At 43.0% G+C, this 16240-nt stretch overlaps 1 protein-coding gene across 1 annotated transcript in view; it reads right to left on the bottom strand.

Moving 5' to 3' along the window:
• The window catches only part of CLOCK (clock circadian regulator), a 2173159-nt gene that overhangs the window by 1223754 nt on the left and 933165 nt on the right, over positions 1 to 16240 (bottom strand). The gene's annotated exons all lie outside the window — the stretch shown is intronic.

Below are 16240 nucleotides of genomic sequence, written 5' to 3' on the forward strand. Positions count from 1 at the left end.
CAGTTGTTAGTGCATTTGTGTGATGGTACAGAGGAGGATTAGCTGTTAAGGGTATACAAGAGATGGAATAGGAGGAGGAAATGGAAGAACAGAGCAAAGATGGGTGAAGAGCAGTCAGAGATAAAGGTCAGGTAGGGGGAGCGGTTGAGGAACTTGAAGAGGGTCAGCGAAGTACTCCGTTTGACATGTATGGAAAGTCTATTTCAGAGATGGGACAGCCTCTAGGAGACAAAAAATGTCTCTCCAGCAGGTTTTGTTGATGTTGCATATTAGATTTAGGCCTTTCAAGCGGGTAATGTGTGAGGAGTTGGACTTATGGATATGGAGCATCTCTAGTAGGGCAGGGTCTGATACTGCCTTGTAGGCGAGACACAACTCACCTCTGAGGAATCTATACAGTACCCAGTAGAGTGACAGTGATTTGAGCCTGTCCACAAAGGACAGGTGTTGGGAGGCCATGGATTCTCTTTGTGAGGTACTTCTGTGGCCTTTCCAGTTGGTGCAGATGTTTGGAGAGGTACATACCAAACGGGGCGTTATACTCAATTATTGGCCTAATGAGAGAGCACAGAGAGGTAATAACTTCTTATTTTCTGGATGCAATCCCATTACTTATGAGAAGAACCAAATAAAAGGCTTTTTCTGACCACTGTCACTACATGATGGTCGGAAATGAGATTATTGTCAACCTGAGCACCGAAGTCTCTCACCACAGGTTGTGTGCTTATGGGGTTGCCGTTGATGTGGCAATCAGCATGAGACGTGTTTTTGCTGAATGGTATGATAATACATTTTTTTGCATTTCACTTAATGCCTTGGCACCAGTCATTTGTTGCTGTGAGACCCTCTTGCAATATGTTAACATCATTTGGGGAAGTCAATGACCGCACCCAACTTACAGTCATCTGTAACTTGGTCAGCCTCAGGCCCTTTGTCTTTGGCTGGACCTCTGAGAAGTAGATGCCAAACAGTAGGGGTCCCAGAACAGATCTCTGGGGAACACCACTAGTGACAGGTCTGTTGTCAGAGGTGGAGGCACCAATTTTGACCTTGTGGTTCCTATCAGTGAGCCAGTTGGAAACCCACCTGATGAAACAGGGATTTATACCAAGTTGTGTTAGCTTTTCGATGATTCCTGAGTGGGGGATTGTGTCAAAGGCCTTGGCCAAGTCAAGGTAAGCTGTATGTACTAACTTTCCCTCATCCAGGGCCTTGGTGACAGTCTCAAAGAAGTCAATCAGGTTCAACAGGCAAGATCTCCCCTTGATGAATCCGAATTAGGTGGGGTCAAGTGCTTGGAGATTGCCTAAGTCCTTGTTTATGAAATCTGTAGTAATATGCTCCATGGCTTTATAGATCAGACTTGTCAAGCTAATGGGGCGATAGTTTCCCGGGTCAGTAGTGGTACCACCTTTGTGCAAGAGGATGACAATAGCAGTTCACCACTTTGCTGGAATGAAGCCTGTACTTAGGCTGTGGTTGAATAGGGTGCTCAATGGCGAAGCTAGTTTTTGCTGGAAATGGTGCAGAATACAGCCTGCGATCCTATCAGGTCCCATAGAAGCTGTGTTCTATGCTTTGGATAGGGCCTTTAAAACTTGATCTATGGAGATATGAAGTACGGGAAACGAATCGGGGATGTCAAATGGGCCTTTGGGGGGATAGAGGGGTGAAGTTTGAGCTGAACCTATCAGCTAGCAGGTTGGATAAGACAATAGGATCAAGTGCAAGTGGTAAAATTAAGTACTAATTCGAAACAAACCTGGTTGCAAAGATTTGCCCTTAAAACTGAACTGGTGTGCAGCATGTCTCACTAAGTTATACTCAGAAAATACGCCTTGGAGTGTAACTCCATTTACTCCCACTACCATTGTCACCAACTTCTTTTGATAATGCAAATGCTGAATTCTTCTGAATTTCAGCTTCAAGAAACAAGAGACTAAAATGAATACACTGTTCCAACTACACAACAGACACCACTAAAGAGAATAAATGAGGACTTATCTAAGGGTAGATTAATTATTTTTTCACACACAAATACCCTAAACACTGCAGGGTTCACAGAGAAGAGTTGAGATCTACCAACACAAGTGTGTTTCAGGGTATAAACTTCCAGTCTGGCAAACAAGCCAGTTCAAAATACTTACAAAGCATGAAATCCAGGTCCCAAAGAGGACATACATTCTTCACCACACAGCACAGATAAAGATCCCTTTAAAAATTGTTTCATGCCAATCGTGAGTATAAGGTTATGCATGCCTTATACAAGATAATGATTAACAAGCTATGGTCCTTGACCAAACAGCAACTAAAACAGTAACTAAGGCCTAGGTCAAGCAGATCACTGAGATAGGCCAGACAAACCTGTGTTTACATTTTCTTTCTCCTCCACTTGTCAAATACAAATAAGAGGTAGCAAAGCCTTAGCAATCATCCATACACACTAACAGCTCAAGGAGGTTTGTGTACACCTGGTCAGTGAGAAGCCAACATGTGACACTGTCTCCCACTAGTCCCCCCAGAAGGTGGACAATTCCACTTCGTCTCTGGTCCTCTTAAGGGAGTTGGAGGAGAACATATCCTGAAACACATACCCACCACGCTGTCAATGCCTCCACCAGCACCAGACCTTGAATCAAACCTGGGTAGTAATTAGCACTCTTCCTCTCTATATCACAGAGCTGGCAAGTAAGGCTAAGCAAACATGGAGATTTCCACAGAAGGGGAGAGATTGGTCTGCACAAGAGACATTTCACTGATTAAGCTCTGTGGGCAGCCAAAGTGGAAGGCTGCTGTCAGTTTCTAAGACCTCAGAGAATTTCTTGCACAGATCCAGTGATTGAAATGGAAATACAGTGGCAGCCACACTTTCAGGTAAAGGTAGTTTATCTTACAAACTGCCAGGGCCCATGTGTTCACACACAAATCATCTCTGGAGAGTCTCAAATTCAAGGTGTCTACAACTAAGCTCTATGGAGTCATCATGAGGCAACGAAAATTACCCTTGGCCTTTACGCATTAAACTTCACCAACAAGCACGTTATCAGGAGTAACAGGGAGAATGTGTAAAGAATTATTCTTCCCCATGCCATTAAGAACTCATCTTCTATTCACAACCACTATTCTGCTGGAAGGAGCAAACTGTGGACTCACTTCCAGAAAAATGTCTGAAAAGGAAGGAAATATTTAAGGAGGGGACCAAAGCTGTGATTCAGTGAAACTACCATGACATCCAATTCCCATAAACTATGGACAACCACCACAAAATGGTCCCAGCTGGCTCTCATTCCCAAATGACAACTATTCCTTATAAAGAGGGGAGCATGACTACACCCTCCATTTTTTCTGCTCATGCAGTTTTTATATTGCTGCCTGACTATCTAAACACAGTAAGACAGAATTAGGCTTTGTGAGGGTCTGCAGGATTTGAAGGACAAGAAATGGTGTCCTTGGCCTGATCCAGTCAGCTTACAAGTACTTCTACACCAGCTTATAATGAGCAAGATTATTTCTCTGTTAGGTCTGGTTGACATGAGTCAGCTTTCCCAAAATTCTTTTCTACCATATTGTATAAAACATTCTCACATTGCACAATGCCTACACACTAGAATGTAACAGACACATTCTAACCACATTAACTGATCTATGAAAAGGACCATTCTTGGTGAATCCTATTGTTGGTTCTGTCTTCTCCACCAGTCCTCAAACTTAGGGAAAGATACAAGAACACATGTTTACTGCAACCACTAGCTTGCCCCTTGCAACTAGCAAGCAACTACCTGCACAGTACCAATGAACATTTGGCACATTCTACTAATGCTAACTGGCATGAAATTGACCGACTTACGGAGAAATTATCAGCCCAGACTGTATGAACAGACTGCCCACTTACAACGGTATGGGGAAGTATTGCTGAGACACTAATAAGAATCCTCTTCAAAGGCCACCTGATAAGAACATTATCTATCATTCGTAACCTTAAGGACTTCCTCTGATGACTCCCATGTTTAAATGTGAATCCTAAGTAATAAAAAAATACTTGCGGAGAAAAAGCTGAAGAAACACACTAGGTCTAGCAATATAGCAGAGTATCTTGGGAACCTAAATAAAAGGTATACCTATAAGGCTGTAGACGAGAAAGCATCCCAGATCTAAGGTACTAAATGAATCAAAACAAAAGGCAAGAGAAACACAAGAGGTAACAACTCTTAAAAGTACTGCACTACGCTACAGCCAATGCCAGTGGTGGTCAGAATGCCAACACACAATGAGAAAATTCAATTCCCACCACCATCAAAAAACACCAATCAAGGTAACTATTAACTTTACACTCCCATGGGGACTGGTGATGAAAAATATTCAATCCAATCCAACCTAGGTCAGCTGTTCTTGGAGAAAACTTCCCACTTATCCTAAAATACACTGCCATTCAGAATAAAAGTGGTTCTTGCACCCCACAAGGGATCAGGATAAGGCAGACCCATAAAGGAACACAGATCTGCCTCCTAGAAACAGAGTAAAATGACAGAAAAGGACCCCTGGAACAGTGTGGGTGGCACTCCCCCTCTCCATAACAGCTGGGAAAATCAAAGTCAAAACTAGAAATAGGGCAAGAATTATCATCTGAACTCACAAAACACAGGGTCAAATGACCAAATATCAGGCAGGCATATCTACTGAACATGACTCCTTAGAGAGAGAGATCCTCCAAGAGGACATAGCATGCAGCCCTTATATAAACAGCTACCTAACCAGCTAGGGCTGACTTTCCACCAAGTACCACCTGCCTCATCTCCTGAGTGGAAAAAGATTCAGCGCAACCTACACATCTATGGGAAATTCGCTAAGAAATACCATGTACTGCTCCGTTCTTATGGAGAACTACTCGCATCTGAACTCAACAGTATGACTTCCCATCAGCTCTTGCATTCTCGTACTTGATCACACGTGGAACTCTGACACAAGCTGCAGTGAGGGAAAGGTTAGTTTGTTTTTGCTGGCTTTTATTTTGTATTGCTTGTTCTGTTTTTAATTGCATATTTAAACTAGGAAAGAGACCACAGCTGTGTCGCTTACGAGTCACACAGAAATGAAAACAGGTCAATTAAGGTTAATTACCTGTGAACTGAGGATGGATATAGGAACTAAACCTTCTATTTATGGGGTAAAATAAAACATTTCAAAGCTTTACTGGAAAAACTTACCCAGACTCTGCAACAACTTGCTGTGACAGAAAGGTTAGTTTGCTTTTGCTTTCTTGCATTTTGCATTGCTTCATTGCCTTCTTCTATTTTGTATAGTGTGATTTATTTTCTTTACACTGTGTTTTACTTGAATTCTGCATTTAATTGAATATTTAAACTAGGAAACAGACAGCAGTTGTGTTTCTTGCGAGTCATACAGAAATTAGAGGTCAATTAAGGTTAATTACCTGTGAACTGAGGGTGAAGAAAGGAGATAAACCTTCTATTTAAGGGGTAAAAATAAAACATTTCAAGGCTTTACTGGAAAAACTCACCCATACTCTGCCACAACTTGCTGTGAGGGAAAGGTTAGTTTGCTTTTCCTTCTTGTATTTTGTATGGCTTCATTGCCTTTTTATTTTGTATACTGTGATGTATTGTCTTTACACTATGTTTACTTGTATTCTGCTTTTAATTGCATATTTAAAATTAGAAAGAGACCACAGCTGTGTCTTTTATGAGTCACACAGAAATTAATTTTTTGCCACTCTCGCACCCAGTTGCTGTTGTATTTTTAAACTCAACTGCCTTTCTAGTTATGTTAATTTGGTCACATATCTCCTTCCCTCTCCTCTTTCACTGACTATTGTGAAATCACTCCCCTTCAACTATTTAAGTGTATTGGCCATCCCACTGTATTCCATGGAACCAGAATACAAAGTGCCCATCCCCCTTCAAATCTATCTTGCTCTTTTAAAATTAGTGTCTCTACACTTAGACAGCTAAAGCTTAAGGTACAGACTCTTTCATATCGAACTACTCAGTGCACACTGGAGCTCTTAGGATATTAACCCATATATTCCATCTTACCTTAAAAATCTGCAGTGTCTACTCCAAGACAACCAATTATTGAGAGCAGGCATTCTGCCTCTCAGTAGGCATCTTGGAATTAGTGTTTCTGTTTTTATCCTTGTGAGAGAAGGAGCATAGGGACATCATTTCTTGGAGATTGGAGACCACTGGAAAGCCTAATAACTTCTGCATAGGTGCCAGCCTGGTAATATTTGCTTATATTTTGCTCCTGGTGAGAAGAGGAGCACAGTGCTTTGATTCCTGACTGTTTCTGGTTGGGCAATGAGTGCCTGCGTTTGTCCTTCCTGATTGCTCTGGTTGCTGTTCAAGGCATGTACCAAGAAAAGGCTACAACAAGTTGACCCTTGAATCATCTGAGAAAAGTCTGTGGCTCACCAAACAGCCTGTGGTCTGCCTCTCTTCTTGGAACTAGTACTACTGCTTTACTTCTGGTAAGAAAAGAAGCAAAGGAGCACTGTATCCCAGCAGCATGGATATGTGGTGAGACAAGCACTAAGGCAGTAGCCATTTAAATGAATCAACTCTTTTCATCATTCTTGATAAGCTAATTCTTTCTTTTTAGCAAGTATTGCTTGGTTTGCTTCTAACTTCAGAATATCTGCCTAAATACTTCATCCATAAATCATCAGAGTCTATGTATTAGTTTCCCCTCCAGTGTTTGGCCATGCCCTTTATAGATGCAGAACTCTTGAGTTGAAAATTTTCCTGTAAAAGCACCACTGAAATTTCACAAATACTTAGTTGAACACAGGACAACTAGTTTGAAGTGACAAGCACTGCTCCCAGAGTTGCAAACCACATACTTCTGATATTACTATTATATATTATTTATATTCTCACTCCAGCTGTCTAATCAATAAAAAAGGGTCTGCTGACATGGATATGAACTTTCCCGCTATATCCGTTACCAGCTTGGTGGATATGGGCATTCTGAGACAATGCAGAAATTATCTCATGTTACTGACAACCAGTTAATTCTCAAACAAACGGATATGGAATGTGAGAGATGTATTTACACAATGTCTCTGGAGGCAAAGATCTCACATAAAAGCACTCCTAATATCAATAAGGTTGTCAGTAGTACACATGCTGCACCCATCACACAAAATTCAAAGCAGACACAGAAACCACATATGTTAAGGCACTTAAATGTAACCTTCCCAAATTCCAAAGACCTCCTAGATAAAATACACATAACAAATACTCTCAGCAGCCCCGAATGCACTCTTTCAAAACAACACCCACATCAACACATACAGCCACATCTCATGGAGGCTCTACTTCTAAGCCCATAAGGCAATCCAACATTTTAGACATTGAGACTCCATTGTGAGAAACACTGATGTCCCTCACACCAGACTAAGGAGAAAGTCAATGTCAGTTGCTTATCAGGGAACAGGCTCTGCCACATTATGCACACACTCAGGTTACTGGACCACAAGTACCAGTATGACTCAGTCATAGCCCATGAGGGTGTAAATGACCTGAGACATACCTCCCTAAACTATATGAATACAGACATAATGGAACTCTCGGAACACATGTCCTAGGCTGTTAGGAGTCTAGCACTAAGCAGAATTTTGCCTTCTCCAAGGATGATGTCACAATACGAATAAAAGACAACTGAATTTCATAACAAGCTGAATTTCTGGTGTCATCCTAAGGGGGTGCAATATCTGTCAGCATGAAAGGAGACGGTCAAAAGACCATGCTCCTTTACCAGGGATGGTCTGCACCTCTCCCATCTAGGCTTTCGAATATTAGCTAAAACACTGTCCTCCCCCCCACAGTGCTTTTTTCAGGCAATGCCAAACTGAAAGGACTTCCAACATAGAAAATCAAAGCCAAGAAAATCTAAAGGTGTTACTGCTCAATGCTAGGAGTCTAAACAAAAAAAACTCTACTCCCTAAAGCTCTCTTCACCCTGGAGAATGCTGAAGTCAGTGTGGTCACTGTGACATGGTTCACAGCCATGGACAGCACATTGACAGTACAAGATTATAATGCCTTCCACACATTTAGACCAGCTATTACACAGACAGGGACTAAAGGTGGAGGTGTCTCGATTTACATCAAAAATAAATATACCTCAATGTTGGTCAAATAGGACAATGCACTTGAGCGTCTACACGTTCCAATTACCATAGGTAGAATCCAATACCACTTCCTTGCAAGTTACTGGTCCCTCCTCTATGACCCAGGAAACCTATACCATGTATTTAAACTTATTGGAAACACTCACTATCTAACCCTAAACCATGTTCATGAGTGATTTTAATTACTCCACTATTAACTGGAAATCATATAGGACACCAAATGTATAGGCACAGAGATTCCTGGATTTTGTAAACAAACTCCCTGGCCCAGACTGTCAATACAGCCACCAGGGGTGCAACCATACTGGACCTGGTCCTCACTAATATGGGAGAATGCTGCACACCCACTAATATAATGTCTTCTCTGGTAAGATCACACCACAAAATGGTCTCCTTTGAAGTAAAAATAAAATCTGGAATATCCAGGAACTACTCTAAGACTAACTTCCTACTATTAAGTGAAAACCTGGCAAAATTTCAAGCTCACATAAACCCTGAGACCTCTGCTGCCTTCATGGAACTGTTCACAAAAACTCTATGCAAGCATGTTAACAGTTGCATAGAGGCTGCTGTACCCATCAAGAATAAGTACAGAACTAAATAAAAAAAAACAGCCACAATGGTGGACAACCACAAGGCATTCTTTAGCTATGTCTGTAGCCTCAAAGGCTATACAGAACTGAATGCAGAGCTGATTCTTAATGGAGCCACCTAAATTGAGCCAGAAGATATAGCAAACCTACTGGCCGATATATTCAGCTCCAACTTTACCCCCCCACCCCCAGATAGACCAATCTCTGACCCAGCTTTAGTGGACATGCTGCACATTTGCAAGTCACTCGCTCAAAGGACCTTAACCTGGTATGTGACATCAACAGAACTTGCTGGAGAGAGATTTGTCTCACAGAGTTTGTCCCCTTTGGAGCAAGCTTCCTATTCATGTTAAACAAATTCCCTGGTTGGCCTATTCAAGCACAATCTGGACGATTGGATGGGTAACTGGAAATTCACCCCGGGGGTTCCACCTGTGTCCCTGTTGGACAGGGGCAACAGGTGCTAATTTTAGTGTCTGCTTGAATCAGACACCCTTGGGAACACAGGGTGAACTTGGCTAGGCTTGTAAGGCCCCTGGGGCAGTTAGCCTAGTAACCTCTTATGATCCTATGAACCTGCCCTCAGGAAATACTATCGAATTTGACTCCCCCTGATATCACTTGGGAACAGGTCCTTAATGCTCTCTCTAAGGCCAACAACACTGCATCAATGGGCCCAGACAATATCCTAGGATGCCTTCTAAATAGCAAGAAATATAACTTATCAAGCCCTCTGGAATTACTGTTTAACTGTATCTTCCAAATAAGCTTTGCGCCTCACAAATGTAGAACAGCAACAGTCATCCCTATGCATTGCTATGTTGGCCATCTACAGACCCTGGAAACTACATACTCATAAGTCTCAATAGTTTCCTATGCAAAGCCATGGAAAAATTATTAAAGAAATGATTAATAATGACATAGGAAAAGTACACTTGTGTACACTTACCATAAATGTAGATGTTCAAGTGTATTCACTGCTGCAGTCATTACACTTGGGTAATCTGCTGGCAGGTTGCCCTCAGTCGGCCTGATTAACAAAGTCTTGGGTCCTGCGTCGGTTACTGTCCCTTCTTCCATGACGTCAGGTCGTCAGGGGTATAAAACATGCAGCCAACGCCATTACATCAGTTTTTTCTTGCCCCAGATGTCAGGTGCCCCCCCAAATGGGGAGCAAAAGGTATATGTATGTATATATATATATATATATATATATATATATATATATATATATAAACTAAGAAACACAAAAATATACCTTCAAACAAAAGCAAATACACCAAAAAGTCTTTTAAACTTAATAAAACAAAGAAGAGGTATAGTAAAAGCAAAACAGGGGGCTGGAGGGAGGGTAACCAAGACTGCAACAGTGAATACATTCGAACATCTACATTTATGGTAAGTGTACACAACTGTACTATGTTCATCGTGTTTCACTGTTGCAGTCATTACATTTGGGTAGATTCCCAAAGCTTAGGTTGGGAGGATGGATTTATGCAGCATTAGGACCAGCTATAAGGCCCTGCAAAACAGCAGTGGCAAAGCCAGCTCTGGATTTAGAGAAAATTGGTAAGTGATAATGCTTGGTGAAAGTATGAACTGAAGTCCAGATAGCAGCTTCATATCCCCGGTAGGAACACCTCTGAGAAAGGCTTCTGAAGTAGATGCAGCCCTGGTGGAATGAGATCTGATCCCCTGGGGGATAGGTTTTCCATGGTGCTTAGAACAGAAATTAATACAATGGCTTGTCCATTTAAAAATGGTTTGCTTTGAAATAGTCTTCCCCTCTGTCCCTGCAGCAAATGCTACCAGCAGTTGTTCAGATTTTCTTCGAAATTTAGTCCTGTCCAAGTAGAATCTAAGTTGTCTGTGTACATTCAATGAATGCAGAATCCCCTCTCCCTTGTTCTGTGGATTAGGAAATAAAGTTGGCAAATGAATGGACTGATTAAGAGCCACACTGGATACCACCTTGGGCATGAATGATGGATTGGTCCTGAGTAACACCCTGTCCACATGAAAGATGATGAAAGGCTCCACTGCCATAAGGGCCTGTAATTCAGATATCCTTCTAGCTGAAGTGATTGCTAAAAGGAAGGCTGTTTCCAGGAAAGAAATTTTAAGTCTGCAGTTGCAGCTTGCTCGAAAGGAGGTAGAGTGAGTTTCCCCAATACAAAGTTAAGGTCCCAGGCAGGGGTTGGAGCTCTCCTGGGTGGTCTCAAGTTTTTGGCCCCTCTGAGATACTGCTTTAGAAGAGGATGAGAGAAGAGGGGGGGTCTGTGTTGTAATGAGCTGAAATGGCTGAGGCATGGATTTTTATGGAAGAAAAAGACAGGCCCTTATGAAGCATCTCAATTAAGTATTGCAAAATTTGAGGTAAATTGGGCACTGCTGTGCTCATCCCTTGAGAATGATTCCAGGCACAGAATCTTTTCCATTTGTCAGCATAAGATTTTCTAGTACTAGGTCTTCTCGCCTCCAAAATGACATCAATCACAGGTTTGCTGAGGGATGCTAAGGGTGAATTTAAGTGATTAGCCAAGCTGCAAAATTCAATGTTTGGAGCTGAGGGTGCAGAATTTGGTTCTCCTGATGAGACAGTAAGGAAGGTGTCTGAAGCAGGTGCCACGGAGAAATGTGTGAAACGCTGCGCAGGAGTGGGTACCAGTGCTGGCGTGGCCAGTCTGGAGCAATCAAAATCATTTTTGGTTTGTCCTGTTTGACTTTTAGTAGAACTTTGGAGAGCAAAGGCAGAGGGGGAAATGCATAGACTGATAGGTTTTTCTAGCTGAAGGGCAGAGCATCCACTTTCCAGGCTTTTTTGTGAGTTCTTGTGCAAAATTTGTCCAACTGGTAGTTCTGGGGTGAGGCAAAAAGATCTATGTCTGGGCTCCCCCATTTGTGTGTCAACATGTTGAAAATCCGTGGTTCCAGTTTCCATTCATGAGGGTCCATGAGATTTCCGCTTAGTTCGTCTGCCAGAACATTCTTCTTTCCCGTCAGGAATTGAGCTTGTAGTTGTACTTGGTAGCTCAAGGCAGTGTTCCACAATGCCATGACTAGTCTGCAGAGGGGGTAGGAATGTGTAACCCCCTGCTTGTTTATGTACCACATAACCGTGGTGTTGTCTGTCTTTATCAGTAATTCTCCTGGATGAAGGTAGTCCTTGAAGGCTGCATTCTGTACAGCTAGCATTTCTTTTTGATTGATATGAAGGTGCATTTGATTTGGGCTCCATTTGCCCTGAATGCACTTCCCTGCCAAATGAGCCCCCCATGCATAGTCTGATGTGTCTGTAGTTAGGGTTTGGGCGGCAGGGGGTGGTGTGAATGGCAGTCCCTTGTTTTGATGGCAGGCCTCTGCCCACCATAGGAACTCTAGGCGCAGGCAAGGTATGATAGGAATCATTGTTTCCAGGCTGTGACAATGTTGACTCCGTAGACTTTTTAAGTACCACTGAAGAAGTTAGAAGAATGCATGAGGCTATGAACCACAAGGCTTGCAGTATTTGCCTTGCAGATAGCAGGGTTTTTGTGGCCGCCTGTTTGAAGTAAGTCACCAAATTAATTTGCTTTTCTGGCATGAGGAAAGCCATCTGGGCAGTTGCATTCAAGCTTGCACCCAGGGATGTAATTTTTTGAGAGGGTACCAGCTGAGATTTCTTTTCGTTTATGGTGTACTCTAGACAGGTTAGAAGTCTATTTACAAATGCCAGATGTTTTAGAAGAATGGCCTGGTTTTCTGCCTGAATTAGACAATCGCCCAGGTATGGATATATTTGAATATTTCTTTGCCTGCAAAATGCAATTACTGGAGCCAGGCACTTTGTGAATACCCTGGGCGCAGTAGACAAGCCAAAGGGCAGTGCAGAGAACTGATAAAGTATGCAGCCTGCTTTGAAGCGTAGGAATCTTCTGCAAGATTCCCGGATTGGGATATGCAGGTAAGCTTCTTTTAAGTCGAGAGTTGACAACCAGGCATCTTTGCCTAGCATAGGAAGTAACTGGTGAAGAGTCAGCATCTTGAATTTTGGAATGTCCAGAAAGGTGTTTAGAGTAGACAGATCCAGAATTGGAAGCCATGATTTGTCTTTTCTGGGTTTCAGGAAATGTATGGAATAGAAACCTTGTCCCTTTTCCTCTTCTGGTACTAGCTGAATAGCCCCCATGTTTAGGAGGGAAAGTACTTGTTTCTGAGCCTCTGCCCACTGATTTGGGGGCAGGTCTGACCACCCGTTTGGAGTTGGCAGCATGTGGAAAGGAAATCTGTATCCCTAGGACACTATATTTAAAACCCATTTGTCCTAGGTTATAAGTTGCCAGTTTCTTGAATGAAGAGCCAGTTTTCACCCCAAAGGGGAGGCTAAGAGGTAAGTGCCTGGTAATTTCAAAGGGAAGTCATTGAGACTGTTTACCATAGGGTGGTGCCTTGTTGTTTCCAGATTTAGAAGTGGAAGCACCCCACTGCTTAGTTCTGAAAGTCCATTGGGATTGAAACCTGGTGGTTTTGGAATGTCTGGGTTTGGCCGTAGTGGCTCTGGAAGGAGCTGGAAAGGACCAGTTCTTAGTAGGCCAATGCCTACTAAATATAGGAGGTTGCACTTGTAAGAACTCTTTCACAGTTTGCATAGATTTAGCTTTATCTTCCATCTTTTTTAGAACTTCTTCAGCCTTATTGCCAAATAAGCGGTCCTGCTGTAAAGGACCATCCAAAAGTTTTGCTTTAACATGATCAGGCAGAGACTGCTCCTTACGCCAAGCATGTCTTCTAAGCACAGACTCAGTAACAGCAGCCCTACAAGAGGCCTCTAAGGAATCAAAACCACATTGCAAAGTATGTTTGCCAACTTGTTCAGCTGGATGCAATAAATCCTGCAAATCTTTATTCTCCACACAGTTAGAAATCAACATCATTTTCTGTTTAAGCAGCCCCATGATATGCTGTTGATATTTTAGCATATGGAATTGACAGTTTAAAGCCCTGACTTCTAAGGTTGCAGAAGTATAAACCTTTTTACCCCATCTACCCAGCGCCCTGGAGTCTCTATCAGAAAGGGTAGGATTTTAAGCAGTAGAAGCCTTAATGCCCTTGGGCCCTTGAGAAATGGTTTCAGGGTCCGCAAGAGGATTTTTGAAAAGGAATTTGTGGGACTCAGGAACCCTGCAGTACCTGTCTGGTTTGCTAGGGGCTGGAGGCAAGGAATCAGGGGCCATTCTGGATTCCGAAAACACATCATCAACAATATCTAGTACAGGAGGTATAGCCAAAGGCCTATGCTGAGGAAGAAGGAAATCTCTAAGCCTCTTTTTGGATTCAGAGAAATCCTGACTTTCCCAGTGGAAATGTTCTTTAAGGTATGTAAAGTTTCCCCAAAAGAGAAATCCTCAGGCGGAGAAGCAGAGGGAATGGAATCCACTGCATCAGAGTTTTCATAAGTAGGTATGGACAAATTCAGATCATTAGAAGAGTCAGAAGAAACAGAGTCCTGTTCAGAAGATTCATAGTCAAATTCAATCCTAGGCCTCTTGGAGGTGGGGGGGGGGGGTTGACTACCCCTGATTAGAGTAATTAAATCTTCAGCCATTTTGATCATTTGTTTTTTAGGCATAGGGGCCTGAACATGTGGCCTGGGCATCAGTTATTTAGACAGAGAACGAGATTTAGGCCTTAGCACTGAAGTTGGAGTCGGTTTAATATGCAAGTCTGTAGGCCTGAATACACCCTCAGAAACTGGTGCCTGCGCAGTGGCTCCATACCCATCCAAGGTAGAGACATCCGTGGGTTCCATATGTGAAGCATCTCGCGGCATACTGGACTCTGAATGATTCTCAGTAAAGACCTGCGAATCAGAAGTAGCGAGTATCAGGGGCTGCAAAAGCACCTCACTGAATACCAGGCAAACTGGCGACTGGCTTAGGAAAAGCGTCGTCGGCAGTTTTGGACTTTTTTTGGTCTTTTTCTTTGCGTTTTTTCAGTATTCCGGTAGTCGGATGGCTAACCGACGTCATTTCTGGATAATTAAACCGAGAACCGAAATATTTTGAAGCAAAAATGTACCGATGACGGACAGTGCTCTGATTAAATAAAGCACAAAACCGACAGCAAGGTACGTCGTGGTCAGGGCCTAGGCAAGGAATACAGTACAAATGAAAATCCTTATGAGGTATTTGCTTCCCACAAATAATACAATTATTAACTTTTACTGACATCGGTCACAGCAAGAGGTTCTCCGGTTCGATCCTCGGCGGTGCCTTCTGTCAAGGAGTCTGCATGTCCTCCTGTGGTCCGTGGGTTTCCTCCGGTGCTCCGTTTCCCCACATCCCAAAGACATGCTGCAGGTGGATTGGACACTCTAAATTGGCCCTAGGTGTGCGTGTGAGTGTGCCTTCTGTGGAAGGTTGGGCGCGCTGGCAACAACTCGACACCGTAAACTCCACTGCCATTCATGTGCGCGACAGGTGTGATCTGTGGCGACCCCTAACCGGGAAAAAGCCGAAAGAAGAAGAAGAAGAAGAAGACTGACATCGGTAAGGAGCAAGAAAAAGTTTCCCCAATGGGGTACTTTAAGTTGAAGACTTCGGTTCTGAAACTCGAAAATGAAAATTTCAGGAGTCGGCTGAACAGTACTTGCAAACTGCTTCTGCTTCGGGCACCGCGCGGCAAGAAAGACTGATGTAATGGCATCGGCTGCATGTTTTATACCCCTGAAGACCTGACGTCAGGGAAGAAGGGACAGCAACCGACGCAGGACCCAAGACATTGTTAATCAGGCTGACTGAGGGCAACCTGCCAGCAGATTACCCAAATGTAATGACTGCAACAGTGAAACACGATGAACATCCTCCTGATATTGTATCCAACCCAATTTGACTTCTCCATGGACAGTTCATGCCTTCTCAACCTGGTGAACTTCTTTGAGAAGGTCACCAAAGCAATGGATGAGGGCAAAATGGTTCAAACTGCCTACCTTGACCAGGCCAAGGCATGTGACACAAAACCCAACTCCAGCATTGTTGACAAACACAAGAGGTTAGGTACAAACCCTTATGTTACCCAATGGCTAGCCAGCTGGCTCACAGACAGGACCCAGAAGTGTGAACTGGAGAGTCCACCCTCTACAAAAAGGCCAATCACAATCAAAGTCCCACAGGGATTGGTTCTGGGACCACTCCTTTTTTGGCATTAAGTTCTCTGAAGTCAGGGCCAATTGACAATGACCTCTGGCTGACTTAACTTACAGGTTGTTACAGATAAGGAGCTGTCATTGAATCCCCCACCAACACAAATGTTCTCCAGGAAGGGCTAACACAGACAAACAATTGGTGTCAGAGCCATGGACTAAAGCTAAATGCCAATAAATGCATAACAGTATCCTTTGGGAAGTGATTCACCCCTGGTAGGTATCATATTGACAACACACCCCCAAGACATGACAGTCAGGGACCTGGGGACACATATAGACAGTAATATGGCCTTTGAGCATCACATGTCTACA

This window comes from Protopterus annectens, chromosome 2.part1 (assembly GCF_019279795.1).
Source record: "Protopterus annectens isolate FY-2018-M chromosome 2.part1, PAN1.0, whole genome shotgun sequence".
Taxonomy (NCBI): domain Eukaryota; kingdom Metazoa; phylum Chordata; order Ceratodontiformes; family Protopteridae; genus Protopterus; species Protopterus annectens.